Source organism: Triticum aestivum, chromosome 4A (assembly GCF_018294505.1).
Source record: "Triticum aestivum cultivar Chinese Spring chromosome 4A, IWGSC CS RefSeq v2.1, whole genome shotgun sequence".
In the NCBI taxonomy this organism is placed as follows: Eukaryota; Viridiplantae; Streptophyta; class Magnoliopsida; order Poales; family Poaceae; genus Triticum; species Triticum aestivum.
Window position 1 is genome coordinate 183,821,623 of NC_057803.1, and position 22,890 is coordinate 183,844,512.

Below are 22,890 nucleotides of genomic sequence, written 5' to 3' on the forward strand. Positions count from 1 at the left end.
GTGGCATATCGGCTGGTGCGGGGTTGCCCGCCAGGACCTCGAGCACCTTTCTTCATGCCTCGAGCAAAAGCTCTGACTCCTGAAGCCTCATGCGATCTGGGCCGACAAATAGGGCCCACATCGGCTGGGAATGGCGCTGGAGTGGGGCGATGCGGCGTCAGAGGAACTCCTTCATCACCATGGGCACAGTCAAGCCAAGGTCTTTCAGCCTCTTCAGCCGGAGCCAGACGAAGGCGAGGCAGGGGCTCGTAAGCTTCTCTTGAGCCCGGCTGGAGCTAGGGACGATGGGCGGAGATGGAGGGAAGAACAAAGGGCTGAGCACTCCAACATCCACATACACCCACCACATCCGAAACCCGCTCGCAGACGACGGGAGTTCAAAGTCAATACTTGAGCCGGCCATCGCCGCCACGGCCTGGAAGCTCAGGCACCCCGAGCACTGCCGGGGGTCGGTCAGGTGCAGCAAGAAGAAATGGCGCAGAAGGGCCACAGAAGGGGCAACTCCCACCATGGCCTCGCAGACAAAGGCAAAGACGACAACAAGAGCGATAGATTGGGGATCTAGGTGCAGCAGATGAATCTGGTAATGGGAGAGCACGACGTTGAAGAAGGCGGAGAAGGGGGGACCAGACCGGCCCACAGGTTGTCGATGAAGAACTGGACCACGGTGGCTGTTCTATCGACAAAAGCTCGGGACGTAGGCCAGGCCGCCGTCCCTCCCCATTCGTGGAAGCTGGTGGCGAGCGCAAGGCGGACCTTGTCCATGGCCTCCTCGTTGAGCACCCACGATCGGCCGACGGCGGGCTCGACGGCCAAAGGCGGGCTGGCTGAGGACAAGGGCTTCTTCCCTTTCTCCATCCAGTTCGGCGCCATGGCGATGGAGAGGACTGAGCTCAGGTCGGATGGAGAGGAGGCCGAGGTTCGAAGAAGCGGAGGAGTCGGGGAGTGCGTTGCCAGCAAGGGGGAGATAACTGTGTAGGACGCCGTGGCCGCCTAGCCAGGCGGATATCAAGGCTGCATGGGGAAGCGGGGCCACCCATGTCCAATTGTCCGCCACGCATCAAGCGGGGCCACAGACTGTTGGGGCCCGCGGCGCTCCGCACTTGCCCTTTGGCTTCGCCTCGAAGCCAAGTTCAAGTGTGCCTTGGGCCCGGGGGCTACTGTCGGCGTTTTGGGAACGGGGGTCCCCAGACTTGCCTGCCTGCAGCCCGCGGCGTGGCTCCACCAGCGGCCCTGTATGGCCCATCTTCACCAGCAAACACTCAAGACCCTCACGAGGGGCCAAGCCTCGCAAGGGGGATGATGCAAGACCTCCTCAGGGGTTGCCTCACCAGGCTGTCTCACGAGGGGCGGAGAGATCAAGGCAAGGGACACCTCGCGAGGTTCCCGTGATGCAAGCCATGACGACTGGAGCCAGGCGGGCGCCAGCGCGCACAGTGTCCTCGTTTCCTCTTTGGTGCCAAAGAGGCAAGCGCAGGCGAGGAGTCCCGAGGCATCAGGAAAATGTTTCCATATTGGTGCAACAAGACCAAGACTAGCAGGACAACAGGACGGAGGTCATCGTGAAGCCCAAGACGGCGTCACCACTAGAGCCTTTGGCAGGCGAAGGCTACTTTTGTCAGGATAGCTTGTACTAGTTGTCTCCCTTCGAATTTTGCCGTTGTGGGAACCCTTCCCGCTCAATATTTGGGAAGAGGACCATGGCCTCTATAAATAGGACTAGCCACCACCGTAGCAAAGGACATCTCATCGCAGATCATCCCCAACCACTCAAGTTCACCAAGCATAAGAACACCTCTCCTCAGGAGGCTATTCTTCCCTTGTAACTGTTCATCCTCAACCCAAGAAGCAATCCACCACACCACACTGGAGTAGGGTATTACACCTCAACGGCGCCCGAACCAGTATAAATCTTGTGTCTCTCGTTCTTTGGGTTCGTCGAGCTAGGCCGTGAGATCATACGGAGTGCGAGCTAGAGGGGAGAGAGATCTTTGTGCGCACCCCCGTGTTCGAACCTCACGGGTTTTGCCGAAACCCGAAATCCGACAAAGGAGGCAAGCGCAGGCGCGGAGTCCTGAGGAATCAAGCAAAGGTTTCCATATCGGTGCAACAAGACCAAGACCGCTAGGACGACAGGATAGAGGTCATCGAGGAGCCCACCGCAGCGTCACCACGAGAGCCTTTTGAAGGCGAAGACTACTTTTGTCAGTTTAGCTTGTACTAGTGTTCTCCCTTCAAATTTGGCCATTGTGGGATCCCTTCTCACCTTGCATTTGGGAAGAGGACCAAGGCCTACTCTAAATAGGACTTAGCCACCACCATAGAAGGGGGATCACTGAGATCATCCTCTCATCCACCAGCTCATCGAGCTCAAGACCTCCTCACCTCCTGAGGCCTCCTGGGAAGAATTGCACGGCCTCCTCATCGCGCGCTTTGCGGCACCAGCGTCTCATGCTGTGGCAGCACTCCTGGGCGGTTCACAAGCGCCGCCCTCGGACCGACAAATGAAGCGGTTCTTTTGCCAAGCGGGTGTCGCATGCGTGCAGCAGGGAGCTCCTCCGTGATGGGCGGCACCCGAGGCCGACCTCACCTTCGACTCAAGAGACCATCCTGTGACCACCGCAGGCGCAGGCGCGCTCCCGATGCTCTGCACCCCCACCATCTGCAACATGGTGGTAACCAAGACCCTCATCGACGGTGGGGCCGGGCTCAATGTGCTCTCCGTGGAAGCTTTTTTTCTTGCTTCACGTGTCACACGGCCGGCTCCGCCCCACCTAGCCGTTTTTAGGGGTTGTCGACAGCTCCACCAGCCCCCTGGAGTTGATCCGCCTCCCCGTCACCTTCGGCACCCGCGACAACTACTGCACCGAGATCATTGATTTCGACATCGTACGCATCGGCCTCCCATACAATGCCATCTTCGTGTACCCGGCCTTAGCCAAGTTCATGGCGGCAACTCACCCCGTCTACAACCTCATGAAGATGCCAGGAAGCAGCGGCGTCCTCACTGTGGCCGGGGACACTAAGGAGGCACTGGCGGCTCTCAAGCTCGCCTTCAGGGCCACGGCTGCCACGCGGCTAGAAGCAGGAGGGGTCCCTGAGGTCCCGGGGGCTGTGTCGGCAAAAAAGAAGCAACTGTTCTCTCAAGATCGGGCGGAGATAAAGCAAGTGCTGGTTGACGAGAATGGGCATCAGGAGCCACTTTCACCATAGGTGCCAACCTCGGCCCAGACCAAGAAAAGGCGCTGGTCGATTTCTTGCATGCGAACAGGGACGTGTTCGCATGGGAGCCTAAGGACCTAGCTGGAGTCCCAAGGGGGGTGATCGAGCATCACCTGAATGTGTGCCCCAATGTATGCCCAGTGAAGCAGAAGGTGCGACGGTAGTCCACAGAGAAGCAGTCGTTCATCGTCCAAGAAACCCGCAAGCTGCAAGACGCTGGTGTCATTCGGGAGGTGTGGTACCCAGAATGGCTGGCAAACCCGGTAGTCGTCCCCAAGAAAGGCGGGAAGGAACACATGTGCATCGATTTCACCAACCTCAACAAGGCGTGCCCTCAAGATCCCTTTCCGCTACTGCGCATTGACCAGATCGTCGACTCCAACGCCGAGTGCGCACTACAAGAAAAATACACTTCCGTGATGACACGTGTTTGTCATAGTAGGTCGCGTTTTTGTCATGCATGTACATCCATGACGATTTTATGATAGAATCAAGATAGTCATACCTGTGCTGTCGTAGAAGTGTTCCATGACATTACCAAAATTATCATCACGGAAGTGTCCACTTCCATGACGATAAATCGCGCGTCACAGAAGTGCTTTCGTCAAGGGTGACCGACACGTGGCATCCACCATAACGGAACACCGTTAAGCCATCGGGTCCGGTTTTGGATCCGATAACCCGTTAACAGCCCCAACCAATGGGGATTTTCCACGTGTAAAATCATCATTGGCTGGAGGAAACACGTGTCGGCTCACCATTGGGACAGATGTCATCCACTCATTGGACCCAAGGGGCCTATGATACGTCAACACATGGCACATCCCAACAAAGGCCCATTCCTGTGAAAAGGCCGTCCCATTTGACTTGGTCAAAAGGTGGCGGGCCGGCCCACGGAAAGCCTGTTAACGGCATGTTCGCATATAGCCCATTTATAGCCCGCTAACTCATGGCCTGTTACGACTTATCGAAATTAGGCCCAGTAGCGTCATCTGGGCTGTCCAATATGATTCTAGCCCGTTGTAACTTCCGGCCCATGTATGACCCATGACGTATTTCGGCCCATATGAGTCCCTTTGTAACTCTTGGCCCATTAACGCCCCATGGTGAAACCGGCCCGTAATGAACAGTGTATCGCTTTATACCCATTAGCGGCCCATTATTCCATTGGGTCGTTTCCAGCCCGTGTTACCTTTCGGCCTTCTTAGGGCCCATTTCCAGCATTCGGTTACTTACAGCCCATTACTGGCCTTTTCTGCTTGTGGGCCAAATTCAACACGTTGATACAGTCGGCCCGTTTGTGGCCCGTTAATCTGTTGGGCCATTTTCATAGCATCATCAAATATGGCCTATTAACGGCCCGTTATGGTCAGCCCATAAAATGTACGATTTCCACTCTAGCCTGTTTACGGCCCCTTATACGGCCCATACAAGGCCCATAGATGAGACGACCCGTAGAAGGCCCATTGATCCGACGGCCCATAGAAGGCCCATTCGTCCGACGACCCATAGAAGGCCCATTGATCCGACGACCCATAGAAGGCCCATGGATCTGACAATCGATAGAAGGCCCATGGATCCGACAGCCCATAGAAGGCCCATGGATCCGACGGCCATAGAAGGCCATGGATCGTCCGTCCCGTAGATGGCCCATGGATCGTATGGCCTGTGGAGGGCCATGGTCACTACAACGTTTGGGCGAGTAGGCCCCCGTTGAACGATATAGCATATTGAAAGAATTATCCTACTCTATACAATCACCTCTAAAAAACATACACTATACAATAAAGAGGCTAAGGCATAGAAATGTAGAATAATCCTACACTATACAATAAAGAAATTATAGCCGATTATACCCACTGGGCATTATGGTTCGGCACCAGTGATAATAAAGCATACACAAACAGCAAATTACATACACTGGGCAAATACAGCTCCTACATCATGGACGCGCATCAACATAACTTACCATTTGAACTATAATCTCTTCAGAAAATAGGATTGGCCGGATTTAGATAGCACAAATTTCAGTCTGCAAAATCTCCAATTCCTTTGTTGTTACCTCAGTGTCTTGTTTCATTTTTGACTCCTGCATCTAATACCTGCATGTCCAGTCTCAACTTGTTGATTGTACGTTGAGAATCATGTACACGTTGTCTTGCCACCTCTAGTTGATGCTCGAGAATATCAACACATTCCAATTCCAACCCATAATCATTCGGTAACGGCCATGCCGCACTGCTCGCAGATCTTTGTGTTGATGTCACTTCATCCTGAAATGTTTTTGTAAGTACACATGACCAGGGCAAAAATATAGTTACAACAGTGAAGCGAGCAAGACAGACTATTTTGTACATGGCAAAACATGACTAACAATAATGTTACACGTCATGAAGCATAAGAAGGTGATATTCTAAAAATTATAAAAAGGTAGTTTGTGTAGCCTGCATACAGAAATCTCTCTTAGCTCACCAGAGGAGCATGATGTTTGGGCCCAATCCAAAAAACAGACAAGTTACAAATTTAGACATCATGTTGCGTAGAAGTAAGCAAGTAGTTGGCCATTCTGTAGCTCAATTAAAGTCTTAGGGAGCATAATGAACAACAGAGGGTTTCATACAAACATACTACCGCAAGCAAAACTATGCAATCATTAGCCTAGTATAAACTAGATCGTGAGCCTCATGCAATAATAGTTGGTTAGTAGACTTCAAAGCTTCAGGTACACTTCATCAGAGTAATTAAATGGTAAGGCCTTTAATTATGTCAAACAATAGTTATACAAGTAGCCAACATCAGGCATCATTCTTTGGGCATCTCATTAACGGAGGAAAAATAAAGCAATTGAAAAGAGCAAATTAACTATGCCTGAAACAAACAAGGAATTGAACTATTGAGTTGGATACAGTGACTTACTTTAACATGTTGAAGAGGCTCAGCGCAGCTCCTACTTCTCTTGCAAGGCTCCTTCCTAACATATTGTACTTGGAAATCCTCAATCTTATCTTCATTGCACCCCCTCTGCAAGGTGACACAAACTAGTTACTCGTCTCCTTGGAAGATAAATATGCATACTTTCCAGTTTGTGAACACAAAAGGATGAGATTATAACAAAACAACACCACATAATGAAACATGCCGCATCTCTTGCACTTGCACACAATGAAATGAGCATTTACTATGTCTGCACTATGTAAAAACTAGGCATACCTTCGAACTGGATCTCCAGGTACTCTTGGAGAGCCTACTTTAGTGTACAGCCAAACCTTTATGTCACCTATGAGTTAGAAAAGGCCCCACTACAACAGCCCTTAGTGTTTAAATCATTGACAAGCTCTGTTAGTGTTCGGTCAAGAACAACAAGTAATCAAAGCAAACAGTCCTAGTATGGCTGGCTGATGCAAACAAGCAATTGAACAGATGTGTGAGCAAATCTTACATATCAAGAAAAGAAGCAAAGAAGGAGGCTTAAAGACCATTACTTGACTGACCAGATTTAAGGGGCATTTAAACATCATGTGCAACGTATGAACTAACATAAACATTGCATATTCCAGATTCTACAATGGAATGCACATGTATTAGGTTATGCCATGTATGATGATGCCTAAATGTACACTATAGCAGGCAGGAGTGATTCATCATTGCATGCACAATTGAATTGCAGGTTAAGGGCCAGTTCTATTCCGCCTTTTCAGGGCTTATTGTCAAAATAAGCCACAAAAGATGTAAAGAAGTCATTTTTGAGTTATGGGCTTGGGCTTAACTAATTTCGCTTTGGAGGGGGGTGTTTCGGGTAGAATCTCACTAAAAATTGAAGGGAAGGGGAATAGTGAAATGACTATGTTGTCTGCCTATATTACACTCAAAATGCAACTGCTAACGTCCGCGTCACACCTCACCCTCAAGTAAAAAACACACACGCAAGCGTTCATTGCCCTGCCCGCTTGCATCTCCTCTCCCCTTTCCCTCTACCTCGATCTCCTGCCTGCAGCAGTAGGGTTCCTCCAGTGAGCCATCGCCACTGGTCCCATCTTGCCTAGTCCTCGATGATGCTCTGTCCATCTAGGCTACATGGCTGGCGGGTAGGGGCAAATCTCCCTGGCTGCTCCTCCCTCTAGCGCCGCCCCTCATTCTCATGGTCTCCAACAGCTGCTCCACAGTGGTTCGTCCAATGCACTACTCCGACAGGCGCTGCACAACTACGGCTGATGCCACACTGCGGCAGAAGGCACCTTATTCTCCCTCCACGCCTTGAGGTGCTGTTGAAGGATGAGCTCATCCAACAAGGTGAGGATCTCCTCTGATTTTTTCCAAATTTTCATTCTGATCCACTATACGATTGATTGCTATGAGCTGCTTCTGCTGCTGCTATATGATGCATTGCTATGAGCTGCTCCTGCTGCTGCTATATGATGAATTGCTATGAGCTGCTGCTATATGATGAATTGCTATGAGCTGCTGCTGCTATATGATGAATTGCTATGAGTTGCTGCTGCTGCTATATGATGAGTTGCTATAAGCTGCTCCTGCTGCTGTATGATGAATTGCTATGAGCTGCTCCTACTGATGCTATATGATGAATTGCTATGAGCTGCTCCTGCTGCTACTATATGATGAATTGCTATGAGCTGCTCCTGCTGCTATATGATGAATTGCTATGAGCTGCTCCTGCTGCTGCTATATGATGAATTGCTATGAGCTGCTGCTGGTATATGATGAATTGCACACTGCTGTTGCTGCTGTTGCTGTATGATGAGTTGCTCCTGACTGCTGGGACCTACCAGCTACATCTTCGCACACAGGGAAGTGCGTCCGGGTAAAAAAATGATTCACCCTCCTGACTGCTGGGACCCACCAGCTACATCTTCGCACGAAAGGAAGTGCCTGACAGTCCGGACCCACCTGGTCGAAGTGTACGTAGCGTTGTCATTCTAGTCGTGAACGTGTACATACATACTGGTCTATGTAGAGGCGCGCACGTGTCGTAGTAGAGGCACGCACGTAGCATGTACACGTACGTACAGTGGCCAATGTGCAAGAAAGAAATTACGACCACGTATGTACATATGGGCGGGGTCTCGAACGCCTACTCGCGCATACATATGGCCAGGGCTCATGTACATGGCTGGGTCGGAACGGAGGAACAACGTCGTCGTCGCCCGCAAAAAAACAACAACAACGTCGTCGTGTTCATGGGGAGGCAACGGAATGCGTCGTGTTCATCTGGAGGCAACGGAACGCGTGGGAGCCAACCGGCTTGGACAGAATAACCGATGGAAACGAGGCCTGGCGTACCGCAGAACAGAGGGAACAACCTTGTGTTTGACCGGCCACGTTCGAAACGGGATCCTATTCATCGAGAGGGGTCTGGCATACCGCAAAATGGAGGAAACGAACCTCGTATGGTCGAAACGGGGTCCTGTTGATCGGGAGGGGTGTGGCATATCGCAAAACGGAGGAAACAGACTTGTGTTGGAGCGCTACGGTCGAAACGGGGGTCCTGTTCATCAGGAGGGGTGTGGCGTACCGCAAAACAAGACTCCACGGGATACTGTTCATCTCCACCGTCGACCCCCTCCAGCCTCCACGGGCTACTGTTCATCCACCGTCGACCTCCTCCAGCCTCCACCTATGACTGTTCATCCACGGGCTCCTGTTCATCCAGCCTCCATCGCGCGCTACTCCACCGGCTACTGTTCAACCAGCACTCTCCACACGGGCTCCTATTCAACCACCCCTCCACGGGCTACTGTTCATCCAGCCCTCCACCATCTACTGTTCGTCCAGCCCTCCAAGGGGTGGTCCTGTTCATCCAGCCCTCCACGGGGTCCTGTTCATCCAGCCCCAACCGGCTCGATCGATCGGGGTCCTGTTCATCTAGAGGCAACACCACGGGGTCCTGTTCATCCACCCCCACCGAGAACTGTTCATCCAAACCCCCCAGCAACGCTCACTATTCATCCAGAGGCAACATCGACCGACTTCATTTAGCAGCAGTAGCGAAGGAATCGCTCGATCGGGTTCAGCTGACAGCCATTGATCGATCGCTCGGGTTCAGTAACGCGTAGCCTGTAGTGCAATCGCTCGGGTTCAGTTAAAGCCCAATGCCTCGCTCGGGTTCAGTTAGAGCCCAACGCCTCGCACCCACGTGTGTGTGTGTGTGTATGAGAGAAACACGCATCGCTCGGCCCCGACCACCCACCGTAACCGGGAACACCCCGATATTTTCCTCGCCCTCGCTTCTACCATGGTTTTTTCCGTCATGGACAGCCCAAAGAATGTCATGCAGCTGCGTCTCCGGCCCGCCCAGAACGAAAAGCCCATTTTCTGTCATGATTTTTTGTCATAGAAGTAGGAGCCCACCACATATATGATGATACCGGGTTTTGTCACAATCATCATCATAGAAGTGTCATAAGTATGACATATTTTTTTTGTTCGGCCCAAAATGTCACGGATGTGTCTTTTTTTTGTAGTGGCGACCTGCTGTGCTTCCTGGACGCATTCTCAGGGTATCACCAAATCAAGATTGCGGTGCAGGATGTCGAGAAGACGACCTTCCTGACCCCGTGCGAGGTGTACTGCTACACCTGCATGCCCTTTGGGCTGCGTAACGCTGGAGCGGCTCATGCATATCGCTCTGGGCCAGCAGCTCGGGAGGAACACTGAGGCCTACATTGACGACATAGTGGTGAAGTCTCGGGAGGCAAGGACCCTCATCGAGGACCTGGAAGAGACATTCGCCAGCCTGCGCAAGGTGGACTTGCGGCTCAACCCGGGGAAATGCGTGTTTGGCATCCCCTTCGGCAAGCTGTTGGGCTTTTTGGTGTCACAAAGGGGAATCGAGGCAAACCCGGAGAAGGACAAGGCAATAGAAAGGATTAGTCCACCACAGACCCTTAAGGAAATGCAAAACCTGGCGGGCTATGTGACCTCTCTAGGGTGCTTCATCTCCAAGCTGGGGGAGCGCGCCCTCCCATTTTTTAAGCTGATGAAGAAGAAGGGGCCATTTGAGTGGACTCCGGAGGCGGACGCCGCATTCCAAGATCTCAAGAGATACCTCACCAGCCCGCCGGTGATGGTGGCGCCACGTCCACTCAAGCCCCTGGTGCTTTACCTGGCCACCACGCCTCACGCAGCCAGTGCAGCGCTAGTGGCCGTCAGGGAGGAGCTCCAATCCAAGGGCCTGCCACATGAGTCCGCGTGCTCGGTCAAGATGACGCAGCCTCAAGGCGGCGCTCCTGAGGCCACGGCTGCGCCAACAGGCGACCAAGCTCCCGAGGTCCACAGCATCAGGAGGCGCCTCAGCCCCAGGAGGTCTCGGACTACACCAACAATCCTGCCCTCGTCGAGCACCCGACGTACTTCATCAACATGGTACTATGGGACGTGCAAGCACGCTACCCCATGCCGCAAAATCTCTTGCTCGCACTTCTCGTCACCTCGCGCAAGCTGCACCACTACTTCCAAGGCCACCCCATCAAGGTCGTTTTGGCTTACCCACTAGAGAGGGTGCTCCAGAGCCCCAATGCTACAAGTAGGGGCGCCGAATAGAACATCAAACTGTTGGCATTTTAGCTGGAGTTCAACACCACCAGGGTCATCAAGGGAGCTGCACTCGCCGACTTCATTGCGGAATGGACTGACGCCCTAGGACTAGAGGCAGGCCAGGACCGACCGCTCTTGCCGGGGAGCGAAACACTACACGGCTGGGTCATGTACTTCGACGGCGCCTTCGCACGGCAGGGTGCGGGGGCTGGAGCTGTGCTCGTTTCGCCTACTCAGGACAAGCTCTACTACGCCATGCAGCTCTGCTTCCAACACGGCGAAAAGGTCTCCAACAACATCGCATAGTACGAAGGCTTGATCGCTGGCCTCAAGGCCGCAACCGTTTTAGGTGTGAGGCGCCTCACCATCAAGGGCGACTCCCAGCTCCTCGTCAACTTCTCCAACAAAGTGTATGAGCCGAAAGATGAACACATGGAGGCATACCTGGTGGAGGTGCACAAAATGGAGAAACAATTCTTGGGCCTGGAGCTGCAGCACGTGCCCTGTGGCACGAACAAGGAAGCCGGCGACATCGCCAAGAGAGCATCCAAGCGCCAACCTCAGGAGCCCGGTGTCTTCGAGGAGCGGCTCTTCAAATCTTCGGCAGCCCCTTTGGTTGCAGAGCTAGCACTGCCTTAGGAGGAGCTCCCACCAGCACCAACCTCGAGAGCCCCCGCCCGCGTCCCGACCTTAGGAGCATGCCTATTCCTAGCGCTCGAGCCTCAGGAGGGGTGCTGGACTGAAGAATTCAAGGCGTACCTGCTTCAGGGAACCCTGCCAAAGAACGAAGAAGACGCTCAACGCGTGGCTCAGCAGGCCACAGCCTACTGCATTCAGGATGGTGAGCTCTACCAAAAACGACCAAATGATGTTTCCTTGCGATGCATCTCTAGGGAACAGGGGTGCGAGCTGTTAGCCGACATACACGGCGGAGACTGCAGGCATCACTCATCATCACACACCCTCATGGGCAAGGCGTTCCATAGCGGATTCTACTGGCCCACGGTGCTCAGCGATGTGACCGAGCTGGTGAGATTGTGACAGTCTTGTTTTTGCCCTCTTCTCTTTGGCTGATTTTCAGTTGGTTTGGTTTTGAAATTTGAAGTTTTGAATCTTTTCAGATGAACTTAAACACTTGGGTACCCCTTAACTTTCACCCAAGTGCCTCAGTCCCCTCTCTAACTATCATTTCTTCTCTGGTTCACCTCAAAATAACATTTTTGAATATTTTTCTTAAAGGAAAATATTCATTTCCCTCTCCAAAACCCTAGCTAGCTCAATGTGCTCCAAAGCAACCCCAATTTTATTGCCCACAAAAATCTGAGAAAATTCCCAAATATTCATTGAACCCTAGGGCACCTTCCTGAGCAAAAATATTTCATCACTTTTTGGAATATTTTTGCTACAGAAAATCTTTTCTGTTTTGGACAGAAATGGGGGTTTCTACAGCAACTACCATTTTACTTGCTCTATTGTGGCTGATTTTTCTTGTGCACCATCACCTTAGTAGATGATTGCTAACCTCCAAAGCCCAGCTCCCAACCCCCATTAGTTTGACCACAGTAAGCTGTCCAAGTTACTGACCAGAAACTTACCAGGGAGTAGAAATCCATTCTACTGCGTCTAAGCTCAAACCAAAGCGTGGTAACATCTTAATCTACCACGAACTACACGCCAGACATGAAGTTTGGGCTTAGGTCGTCCTGAGGTCATAGTTCACGCGGTGACCGCGTTCGTCCAAGCGTGATGGCATATGGACGATGCGCTCTGCGTCACGCCCGAGCCTCTGTTGCGCGTGTGCTTGCTTCCCCGACTGCCAAACCTTGCCAAACTTAGCCACGATCATCGTCCCAACCCTCTTAACTAAAGGAAATATGCCCTAGAGGCAATGATAAAGTTATTATTTATTTCCTTATATCATGATAAATGTTTATTATTCATGCTAGAATTGTATTAACCGGAAACATAATACATGTGTGAATACATAGACAAACAGAGTGTCACTAGTATGCCTCTACTTGACTAGCTCATTGATCAAAGATGGTTATGTTTCCTAACCATAGACATGAGTTGTCATTTGGTTAACGGGATCACATCATTAGTAGGATGATGTGATTGACTTGACCCATTCCGTTAGCATAGCACTTGATCGTTTAGTTTGTTGCTATTGCTTTCTTCATAACTTATACATGTTCCTATGACTATGAGATTATGCAACTCTCGTTTACCGGAGGAACACTTTGTGTGCTACCAAACGTCACAACGTAACTGGGTGATTATAAATGTGCTCTACAGGTGTCTCCGAAAGTACTTGTTGGGTTGGTGTATTTCGAGATTAGGATTTGTCACTCCGACTGTCGGAGAGGTATCTCTGGGCCCTCTCGGTAATGCACATCACTTAAGCCTTGCAAGCATTGCAACTAATGAGTTAGTTGCAGTATGATGTATTACGGAACGAGTAAAGAGACTTGCCGGTAACGATATTGAACTAGGTATTGAGATACCGACGATCAAATCTCGGGCAAGTAACATACCGATGACAAAGGGAACAACGTATGTTGTTATGCGGTCTGACTGATAAAGATCTTCATAGAATATGTGGGAGCCAATATGATTATCCAGGTTCCGCTATTGGTTATTGACCAGAGACGTGTCTCGGTCATGTCTACATTATTCTCGAACCCGTAGGGTCCGCACGCTTAAGGTTTCAATGACAGTTATATTATGAGTTTATGAGTTTTGATGTACCGAAGGAGTTCGGAGCCCCGGATGAGATCGGGGACATGACGAGGAGTCTCGAAATGGTCGAGACGTAAAAATCGATATATTGGACGACTATATTCGGACATCGGAAAGGTTCCGAGTGATTCGGGTATTTTTCGGAGTGCTGGAGAGTTACGGGAATTCGCCGGGGAGTATATGGGCCTTATTTGGCCATACGGGAATAGAGGAGAGAGGCCAAAAGGAAGGAGGCGCGCGCCCCCCTCTGGTCCGAATTGGACAAGGGGTGCAGCCCACTTTTCCTTGTTCCTCTCCCCCTCTTTCCTTCTCTCCTACTCCAACAAGGGAAGGAGAAGTCCTACTCCCGGTGGGAGTAGGACTTCCCCCTTGGTGCACCCTCCTCCTAGGCCGGCCGCCTCCCCCCTTGCTCCTTTATATACGGGGGCAGGGGCACCCCATAGACACAACAATTGATCATTGATCTCTTAGCCGTGTTCGGTGCCCACCTCCACCATAGTCCTCGATAATATTGTAGCGGTGCTTAGGCGAAGCCCTGCGATGGTAGAACATCAAGATCGTCACCACGCCATTGTGCTGACGGAACTCTTCCCTGACATTCTGCTGGATCGGAGTCCGGGGATCGTCATCGAGCTAAACGTGTGCTGGAACTCGGAGGTGTCGTAGTTTCGGTGCTTGATCGGTCGGGCCGTGAAGACGTACGACTACATCAACCGCGTTGTGCTAACGCTTCCGCTTTTGGTCTACGAGGGTACGTAGACAACACTCTCCTCTCTTGTTGCTATGCATCACCATGATCTTGCGTGTGCCTAGGAATTTTTTTGAAATTACTACGTTCCCCAACAGTGGCATCCGAGCCAGGTTTTTATGCGTTGATGTAATATGCACGAGTAGAACACAAGTGAGTTGTGGGCGATATAAGTCATACTGCTTACCAGCATGTCACACTTTGGTTCGGCGGTATTGTTGGATGAAGCAGTCTAGACCGACATTACGCGTACGCTTATGCGAGACTGGTTCTATCGACGTGCTTTGCACACAGGTGGCTGGCGGGTGTCAGTTTATCCAACTTTAGTTGAACTGAGTGTGGCTACGCCCGGTCCTTGTGAAGGTTAAAACATCACCAACTTGACAAACTATCGTTGTGGTTTTGATGCGTAGGTAAGAACGGTTCTTTCTCAGCCCGTAGCAGCCACGTAAAACTTGCAACAACAAAGTAGAGGACGTCTAACTTGTTTTTGCAGGGCATGTTGTGATGTGATATGGTCAAGACGTGATGAGATATAAGTTGTTGTATAAGATGATCATGTTTTGTTGAAGTTATCGGCAACTGGCAGAAGCCTTATGGTTGTTTCTTTATTGCATAAGATGCAAGAGCCAAATAATTGCTTTACTTTATCGCTATGCGATAGCAATAGTTGCAAGAGCAATAGTTGGCGAGACGACCATGTGACGACACATTGATATAGATCAAGATGATGGAGATCATGGTGTCATGCCGGTGACAATGGAAATCATGACGATGCTTTGGAGATGGAGATCAAAAGCACAAGATGATGATGGCCATATCATGTCACATATTTTGATTGCATGTGATGTTTATGTTTTATGCATCTTATCTTGCTTTGATTGACGTAGCATTATAAGATGATCTCTCACTAAATTTCAAGATAAAAGTGTTCTCCCTGAGTATGCACCATTGTCAAAGTTCCTCGTGCCCAGACACCACGTGATGATCGGGTGTGATAAGCTCTACGTCCACCTACAACGGGTGCAAGCCAGTTTTGCACATGCGGAATACTTAGGTTAAACTTGACGAGCCTAGCATATGCAGATATGGCCTCGGAACACTGAGACCGAAAGGTCGAGCGTGAATCATATAGTAGATATGATCAACATAATGATGTTCACCATTGAAAGCTACTCCATTTCACGTGATGATCGGTTATGGTTTAGTTGATTTGGATCACGTGATCACTTAGATGATTAGAGGGATGTCTATCTAAGTGGGAGTTGTTAAGTAATATGATTAATTGAACTTTAATTTATCATGAACTTAGTCCTGGTAGTATTAGCATATCTATGTTGTAGATCAATAGCTCGCGATGTTGCTCCCAGTTTATTGTGTTCCTAGAGAAAAAATATGTTGAAAAATGTTAGTAGCAATGATGCGGATTGGATCCGTGATCTGAGGATTATCCTCATTGCTGCACAGAAGAATTATGTCTTTGATGCACTGCTAGGTGACAGACCTATTGTAGGAGTAGATGCAGACATTATGAATGTTTGCCTAGCTCAATATGATGACTACTTGGTAGTTTAGTGCACCATGCTTAAACGGCTTAGAATCGGGACTTCAAAGACGTTTTGAAAGTCATTGACCATATGAGATGTTCCAGGAGTTGAAGTTAATATTTCAAGAAAATACCCGAGTTGAGAGATATGATGTCTCCAACAAGTTCTATAGCTAAAAGATGGAGGAGAATAGCTCAAGCAGTGAGCATGTGCTCAGATTGTCTGGGTACTACAATCTCTTGAATCAAGTGGGAGTTAATCTTCCAAATAAAATAGTGATTGACAGAATTCTCTAGTCACCATCACCAAGTTAGTAGAACTTCGTGATGAACTCTAATATGCAAGGGATAATGGAAACGATTCCCAAGCTCTTCGTGATGCTGAAATCGACGAAGGTAGAAATCAAGAAAAGCATCAAGTGTTGATGGTAAACAAAACCACTAGTTTCAAGTAAAGGGACAAAGGGAATAAAGGGGAGTTCAAGAAGAACGGCAAGCAAGTTGCTGCTCAAGTGAAAAACCCAAGTCTGGACCTAAGCCTGAAACTGAGTGCTTCTACTGCAAAGGGACTGGTCACTGGAAGTGGAACTACCCCAAGTAATTGGCGGATAAGAAGGATGGCAAAGTGAACATAGGTATATTTGATATACATGATATTGATATGTACTTTACTAATGTTTATAGCAACCCCTCGGTATTTGATACTGGTTCAGTTGCTAAGAGTAGTAACTCGAAACGGGAGTTGCAGAATGAACAGAGACTTGTTAAGGGTGAAGTGACGATGTGTGTTGGAAGTGGTTCCAAGATTGATATGATCATCATCGCACACTCCCTATACTTTCGGTATTAGTGTTGAACCTAAATAAGTGTTATTTGGTGTTTGTGTTGAGCATGAATATGATTTGATCATGTTTATTGCAATACGGTTATTCATTTAAGTAAGAGAATAAATTGTTGTTCTGTTTACATGAATAAAACCTTCTATGGTCATACACCCAATGAAAATGGTTTGTTGAATCTCGATCATGGTGATACACATTTTTATAATATTGAAGCCAAAAGATGCAAAGTTAATAATGACAGTGCAACTTATTTGTGGCACTGCCGTTTAGGTCATATTGGTGTAAAGAGCATGACGAAAATCCATGCTGATGGGCTTTTGGAATCACTTGATTATGAATCAATTGATGCTTACGAACCATGCCTCATGGGCAAGATGACTAAGGCTCCGTTCTCCGGAACAATGGAGCGAGCAACTGACTTATTGGAAATAATACATACTGATGTATGCGGTCCGATGAGTGTTAAGGCTCACGGCAAGTATCGTTATTTTCTGACCTTCACATATGAGTTGAGCAGATATGGGTATATCTACTTAATGAAACACAAGTCCGAAACATTTGAAAAGTTCAAAGAATTTCAGAGTGAAGTGGAGAATCATCGTAACAAGAAAAATAAAAGTTTCTACAATATGATCGCAGAAGTAAAATATTTGAGTTACGAGTTTGGCCTTTAGTTAAAACAATGTGAAATAGTTTCACTACTCACGCTACCTGGAACACCACAGTGTAATGGTGTGTCCGAACGTCGTAACCGTAGTTTATTAGATATGGTGCGATCTATGATGTCTCTTACCGATTTACCACTATCGTTTTGGGGTTATGCATTAGAGACAGCTACATTCACATTAAATAGGGCACCATCTAAATCCGTTGAGACGACACCGTATGAACTATGGTTTGGCAAGAAACCTAAGCTGTCATTTCTTAAAGTTTGAGGTTGCAATGCTTATGTGAAAAAGTTTCAACCTGGTAAGCTCAAACCCAAATCGGAGAAGTGCATCTTCATTGGATACCCAAAAGAAAATGTTGGGTACACCTTCTATCACAGATCCGAAGGCAAGTTATTCATTGCTGAGAATGGATCCTTTCTAGGGAAGGAGTTTCTCTCGAAAGAAGTGAGTGGGAGGAAAGTAGAACTTGATGAGGTAACTGTACCTGCTCCCTTATTGGAAAGTAGTTCATCACAGAAATCTGTTCCTGTGACTACTACACCAATTAGTGAGGAAGCTAATGATGATGATCATGTAACTTCAGATCAAGTTACTACCGAACCTCATAGACCAGAGTGAGATCCGCACCAGAGTGGTACGGTAATCCTGTTCTGGAGGTCATGTTACTTGACCATGACGAGCCTACGAACTATGAGGAAGCGATGATGAGCCCAGATTCCGCGAAATGGCTTGAGGCCATGAAATCTGAGATGAGATCCATGTATGAGAACAAAGTATGGACTTTAATTGACTTGCACATTGATCGGCGAGCCATTGAGATTAAATGGATCTTCAAGAGGAAGACGGACGCTGATAGTAGAGTTACTATCTACAAAGCTAGAATTGTCGCAAAAGGTTTTCGACAAGTTCAAGGTGTTGACTATGATGAGAGTTTCTCACTCGTATCTATGCTTAAGTCTGTCCGGATCATGTTAGCAATTGCCGCATTTTATGAAATCTGGCAAATGGATAAACAAAACTGCATTCCTTAATGGATTTATTAAAGAAGAGCTGTATATGATGCTACTAGAAGGTTTTGTCAATCCTAAAGGTACTAACAAAATATGCAAGCTCTAGCAATCCATCTATGGACTGGTGCAAGCATCTCGGAGTTGGAATATATGCTTTGATAAGTTGATCAAAGCATATAGTTTTATACAGACTTGCGGTGAAGCCTATATTTACAAGAAAGTGAGTGGGAGCACTACAACATTTCTGATAAGTATATGTGTATGACATATTGTTGAACAGAAATAATGTAGAATTATTCTGCAAAGCATAAAGGAGTGTTTGAAAGGAGTTTTTCAAAGAAAGACCTCGGTGAAGCTGCTTACATATTGAGCATCAAGATCTATAGAGATAGATCAAGACGCTTGATAAGTTTTTCAATGAGTACATACCTTGACAAGTTTTTGAAGTAGTTCAAAATGGAACAGTCAAAGAAAGAGTTCTTTCCTGTGTTACAAGGTGTGAAATTGAGTAAGACTCAAAGCCCGACCACGGCAGAAGATAGAGAGAGAATGAAAGTCATTCCCTATGCCTCAGCCATAGGTTCTATAAAGTATGTCATGCTGTGTACCAGACCTATTGTATACCCTGCCCTGAGTTTGGCAAGGGAGTACAATAGTGATCTAGGAGTAGATCACTGGACATTGGTCAAAATTATCCTTAGTGGAACAAGGATATGTTTCTCGATTATGGAGGTGAAAAAAGGTTTGTCGTAAAGGGTTACGTTGATGCAAGTTTTGACACTAATCCAGATGACTCTAAGTCTCAATCTGGATACATATTGAAAGTGGGAGCAATTAGCTAGAGTAGCTCCGTGCAGAGCATTGTTGACATAGAAATTTGCAAAATACGTACGAATCTGAATATGGCAGACCCGTCGACTAAACTTCTCTCACAGGCAAAACATGATCACACCTTAGTAATCTTTGGGTGTTAATCACATAGCGATGTGAACTAGATTATTGACTCTAGTAAACCCTTTGGGTGTTGATCACATGTCGATGTGAACTATGGGTGTTAATCACATGGTGATGAGAACTATTGGTATTAAATCACATGGTGATGTGAACTAGATTATTGACTCTAGTGCAAGTGGGAGATTGAAGGAAATATGCCCTAGAGGCAATGATAAAATTATTATTTATTTCCTTATATCATGATAAATGTTTATTATTCATGCTAGAATTGTATTAACCGGAAATATAATACATGTGTGAATACATAGACAAACAGAGTGTCACTAGTATGCCTCTACTTGACTAGCTCGTTGATCAAAGATGGTTATGTTTCCTAACCATAGACATGAGTTGTCATTTGATTAACGTTATCACATCATTAGGAGAATGATGTGATTGACTTGACCCATTTCGTTAGCATAGCACTTGATCATTTAGTTTGTTGCTATTGCTTTCTTCATAACTTATACATGTTCCTATGACTATGAGATTATGCAACTCCCGTTTACCAGAGGAACACTTTGTGTGCTACCAAACATCACAACGTAATTGGGTGATTATAAATGTGCTCTACAGGTGTCTCCGAAAGTACTTGTTGGGTTGGCGTATTTCGAGATTAGGATTTGTCACTCCGACTGTCGGAGAGGTATCTCTGGGCCCTCTCGGTAATGCACATCACTTAAGCCTTGCAAGCATTGCAACTAATGAGTTAGTTGCGGGATGATGTATTACGGAACGAGTAAAGAGACTTGCCAGTAGCGAGATTGAACTAGGTATTGAGATACCGACGATCAAATCTCGGGCAAGTAACATACCGATGACAAAGGGAACAATGTATGTTGTTATGCGGTCTTACCGATAAAGATCTTCATAGAATATGTGGGAGCCAATATGATCATCCAGGTTCCGCTATTGGTTATTGACCGGAGACGTGTCTCGGTCATGTCTACATTGTTCTCGAACCCATAGGGTCCGCATGCTTAAGGTTTCGATGACAGTTATATTATGAGTTTATGAGTTTTGATGTACTGAAGGAGTTCGGAGTCCCGGATGAGATCGGGGACATGACGAGGAGTCTCGAAATGGTCGGGACGTAAAGATCGATATATTGAATGACTATATTCGGACATCGGAAAGCTTCCGAGTGATTCGGGTATTTTTCGGAGTACCGGAGAGTTACGGGAATTCGCCGGGGAGTAAATGGGCCTTATTGGGCCATACGGGAATAGGGGAGAGAGGCCAAAAGGAAGGAGGCGTGCGCCCCCCTCTGGTCCGAATTGGACAAGGGGTGAAGCCCATTTTTCCTTGTTCCTCTCCCCCTCTTTCCTTCTCTCCTACTCCAACAAGGGAAGGAGAAGTCCTACTCCCGGTGGGAGTAGGACTCCCCCCTTGGCGCGCCCTCCTCCTAGGCCGGCCGCCTCCCCCCTTGCTCCTTTATATATGGGGGTAGGGGGCACCCCATAGACACAACAATTGATCATTGATCACTTAGCCGTGTGCGGTGCCGCCCTCCACCATAATCCTCGATAATATTGTAGCGGTGCTTAGGCGAAGGCCTGCGACGGTAGAACATCAAGATCGTCACCACGCCGTCGTGCTGACGGAACTCTTCCCCGACATTCTGCCGGATCGGAGTCCGGGGATCGTCATCGAGCTGAACGTGTGCTAGAACTCGGAGGTGCCGTAGTTTCGGTGCTTGATCGGTCGGGCCGTGAAGACGTACGACTACATCAACCGCGTTGTGCTAACGCTTCCGCTTTCAGTCTACGAGGGTACGTAGAAAACACTCTCCTCTCTTGTTGCTATGCACCACCATGATCTTGCATGTGCGTAGGATTTTTTTTGAAATTACTATGTTCCCCAACATTAACTCCCTCCTGGCGCTCGCCGACACCGTAGCTCACCGCAGCGAGCACGGGCGCGGTCCGGCCAACGCAATAGTGCGCTGCGCACTGTGTTCGTCACCACCCTCTCGCCCCTGTGCTCGTCTCCGCTCGCCCACAGTTCCCGTGTGAGATGCGTCGCCTTCCCCCTCGCTCATTGACGTCGTTCGTCGCCATGTCCAGGTGTCCTCCGGCGGAGCCCGAACCCCCCTCGTCGCTCCGGCTATAAATAGAGCCCTCCCCAGCCTCCTCGAGCCTCATCCACTCCACACACACACTCCACAATCACGTAGAAAGCCATAGCCCGGCCGGGTAGGCCACGGGCCGCCGTCACCAAGCTCGAGCTCGCCGGCAATCCCCTCGGGTCGTCTCCGCAGCTCCAGCCCCTCCCAGGCTCGGGCCATCCTTCCAGGGCCTCCGCAGTGCCTCAATGGTGCCGTTCCGCCCGGTTGGAGCCCCTAGTGTCGCCTCTAGTCGCCATCGTCCTCATCTCCGGCGACCTTTGCTTCCTGTCGCCGCTGGAGAGGTTGTTTCCGACGCCGTCCGACCACCCCTAGCTAACCTACGGGTATGGGCAGGTGCGCCTCTGTCTCCTCTTTCGATCCCGCCCTCTAGTTCGGGCCAAGGAGCTCTCCTCGCCGGCATGTGCTCCAGCGAAGCCGCGCCGTCCTCTGTTTCCCTCCCCCTACCTCTCACCTGACTAGCGGGGCCTGCTAGTCAGCCACTATGTACACGCGCGAAGCGGTACAAGTGGTGGCGCCCGCGAGGTTTATGCCTTCTACGTCACCCCCTTAGTTCTGTTTTATTTAAATTCAAATCCAGAGAGCTTCAAACAGCCAATTTTTTTTAACCCTAAGTCCAAATGAATTTATTCTTTTTTGCATTGTGTTCTTTATGAAGAAATCTAGCAGCTCACCAAAAAATGAGATTTTTCTCTGATGTTTAGATTTTCTGGTGAATTTTAGAAGGGTTCTTGATATTTTCTTTTGGTATTTATAATTGTTTTCAGAGAGTGAAGCTTGTCTTGAGGATCACCAGGAGGTTTGTGAACCTTATCTGCACTAAGGCAAGCCACAACAACATTTTCATGGTGCCATTACAATATTTGTGAATTTTCAACTTGAATTAATGATTTAATCCATGCATTTAAATCACTAGTATATTATTTATAATCTGATTGGTTGTTTGTTTAAGTTGAAATGCCTAGTTTACAGAATGTTAGAAGCTAACTAAGTTGGTTAAGTAACTAGAAGTAATAATTGTTATGAGGAAGTAATGTGAGTATGGATATAAGTACTTATTTTGAGTATTTTCTTGGATGAGAAAAATGATAAATTTGCTAGTAAGGATTCTGTTTAAAGTGAGGATTAATCATAACCAGGGAAGTGTTATGAGTTGTTGATGATTATGCTTAGTGTGGATATTGTTGACCCAGTTATTTCCATTGAGATATGATGTGCATGTTAGTGCTGCATTTCATGGCATATTATGACACCGGTTGCATTCACTTTAAGTTGAACCTGATAATAACTCAACTTGAATATATCGTTGACCGGGTCATGGTGCCACTGAATCGAGTTTTTCCCAGTGCAACCACATTTGCCTTTATGGAAAGGCCTTTATTCGGTCCGTTGTCATGCCTCTGGTCAGTGCCTCCAACGAGGGAAGGTTATGGGCGTGTGGTA